Genomic DNA, 2,872 nt, shown 5'->3' with positions numbered 1-2,872 from the left:
ACATTGAACTGTTATTTATCAGGAATAGGTAGGCAAGTTTAATTTGAAAAACCATTTTGGGGTATTGTGCTACCACTTCCGCATTCATTGTATACAAATTGAAAGTAGTTAATGTCAAGGTAGTTAGGTTTGATGACTGAAATGTATGTTGAGGCTTGAGCCATCCCTTAAGCAATTTCCTTTTAGCAAACCGTTCCTAAACTGTTTCCTTTATCAACGCCCAAAAGGGAGAAATATTTTGAGGTTAATGGTAAGAGCACAATACATGAAGACGATCCCAGTTGACCACATATTCAGTTTGGCAGTTCTGTATTGAGGTCGTGTTCCTCGGGGTGTAAACAAAAGCAGTTATCCAGTGCACCCAGAGGTCCCTTTGCATTTAGCACATGTTTTTATCCAAAACGACTTGCTACTTATTTGATTGCACTTACTGTAAGCAAAACACGTTTGCATCAGTCTCATCTGAACAAAATGTGTGGATGTAAATAATGTAAGGGAACATACATGCACACGTCTGTATGTTGTCTACCGACACATTGACATGGAATGTAGACACAAATCGGAAGAATAACATCGCAAAACCATAAATGGTTGACTGGATAAATACCACTATTACTCTGCTATTAACTTTGACTGCACACAGTCCTATGACATGACAGTATATTTTTGACCCTGTCTGGAAACATACCTTAAGCACGCAGTATTTCTTATTTCTAGATATATGAGTTAACCTCTTTGTCTTAAGCAAGTCAAGACCAACTTGCACAGGTTGGACACAGGACTCCACGGGCCAGGGGGAGAGTCACGCTGAACCTCACACCCTGTGACCCATCTGAACCAGAACCCAACTGGCAGGAGGCAGGGACCACAGAGAGCCAGGTGCCAGAGACAAGCACCGTGCAGGTGGAGGTGCTGAAGACCCCCCCCGTGAAGCAGTGCACCATCATAGAGGTGGGGCAGGAGGAGCAGCCCCAGCGGGATGATATGAGACGGGCTACCACCAAGGAGGGGCCAGGTAATAAAATAGATAGATCGAATGGGAGGGGTGAAACCCTGACCATAGGGGTAAACTTCGAAGCAACTCATGCAACAACGTCATGCAGCATATTTAAACTTTATACTCAAGAACTGCATTTAAATATGACACTGTCCCATAATGAACATACGGGGAATAAACTTAGGTTTTTGAATCAAAGTTATAATGTTAATATTTATCAAACTATTCCTTACACATAATGTATGGAGTCAATTATATAGGCAAGAAAAAACAAAACACCTAGACTTCATAGATCACCCTCAATTAAATCGCAATAACACAAACATATCTGTACCTAACACCTATTGCATCATGTGATGCTGCATTTGTTGGATGTATTTTGAAACTTGAGTTTAAGCTTAACTTGGTATACTGTATGTATATAGTAATATTTCTTCTTCAACCCACAGCTGTGAGGACAGGGTCCGTGAGGGACACAGTACTTGGTCCTAGAGGCAAAAAGAAAAAGTCAGGTATGTTAACAGTATTAAGTATTTTGACTGATTATAAACATTTGCATGAGTCGAATTGATTGGTATTCTAATAAATCTATCGACATGTACTTTAGAAAAGTGCATGTTAACGCAGTGATTGATGCTTCTTCAGTGAGTTAACAATGCTATATTGTGACTAATAACTATAACTGATACATTATCCAGCGGCCGAGATGGGTTTCCTCCGCAGGGTGGCTGGCGTCTCCCTTAGGGATAAGGTGAGAAGTTCGGTCATCAGGGAGGGACTCGGAGTTGAGCCGCTCCTCCTTCGCGTCGAAAGGAGCCAGTTGAGGTGGTTCGGGCACCTAGTTAGGATGCCACCTGGGCGCCTCCCTAGGGAGGTGTTCCAGGCACGTCCAGCTGGGAAGAGACCAAGGGGTAGACCTAGGACCAGGTGGAGGGATTATATCTCTTCGCTGGCCTGGGAGCGCCTTGGGATCCCCCAGTCAGAGCTGGTTGATGTCGCCAGGGAAAAGAAAGTGTGGGGCTCTCTGCTGGAACTGCTACCCCCGCGACCCGACCACGGATAAGCGGGAGAAGATGGATGGATGGATGGATGGATGGATGGATGGATGGATACATTATCCAAAAATCATTATCCAAAAATCTAAAGGGCTTTAATTGTCTATATTTTCTTTGGTCATCTCAGGCTCAGCAGTGGTATGGCCATTCAAACAAGCATCCCATGTTAGGACTGAGAGCAGCTTGGTTCCATTTCAATGATGTATTCAGTAACTTTTGACCAGTGTTAATAGTGTGGTCACTTTTCATCGTGCAAGTCTGGTTGCTACTTAAGTGTTCATAGTTGTATTTATTTTATTTCTAATATGACTAATACTGTATGTGGAACCTGCTTTGATGTTCACAGATTGCTCCTACCACACTCGCCTAGAAACTTTCCCCATCAGGAGTATAATAAAAGAAAGAATGAGAAAGGTTAGACAGGAATAAAAGTAATGCATAGGGTGTGCTTTATTATGATGATGATGATGATGATGATGATGATGATGATGATGATGATGATGATGATGATGATGATGTGCTTTATAATTATTATTAATTAGAGATTTGTTTTCTTCTCTTGATAGGGAAAAGCAGAAATGTTGGTGGAGTGGGAGCCCTGTCCAGTATGGTATATATCGGCAACAGGCGGACCGCGGTCCGGATCCGGACCCAGACGCCGACCTATACGGACCTGGAGCTATAATCAATACATTAATAGGGGATTTTTCGGCGCCTCCCGCTTTTTTAACGTTGATTTGGGTGACTTGTGTAATTCGTGGAGAACCGACGAGTTTTCGTTTTGGGGGTGGGGGGGGAGGGAGTCAGTCCGACAGACGGA

At 43.1% G+C, this 2,872-nt stretch overlaps 1 long non-coding RNA gene across 1 annotated transcript; it reads left to right on the top strand.

Moving 5' to 3' along the window:
* Positions 1-866: 866 nt before the first annotated feature.
* LOC139433793 (uncharacterized) lies at positions 867-2,662 on the top strand. The gene is made up of 4 exons (XR_011643192.1): positions 867-1,015; positions 1,447-1,509; positions 2,399-2,466; positions 2,619-2,662. It is a non-coding gene; the product is annotated as an uncharacterized lncRNA (long non-coding RNA).
* Positions 2,663-2,872: the final 210 nt, after the last annotated feature.

The sequence above is a fragment of the Pseudochaenichthys georgianus genome, chromosome 4 (genome assembly GCF_902827115.2).
Source record: "Pseudochaenichthys georgianus chromosome 4, fPseGeo1.2, whole genome shotgun sequence".
In the NCBI taxonomy this organism is placed as follows: domain Eukaryota; kingdom Metazoa; phylum Chordata; class Actinopteri; order Perciformes; family Channichthyidae; genus Pseudochaenichthys; species Pseudochaenichthys georgianus.
Note: the sequence above shows the minus strand (reverse complement) of the source record. Positions and strands in the feature narration are given on the sequence as shown.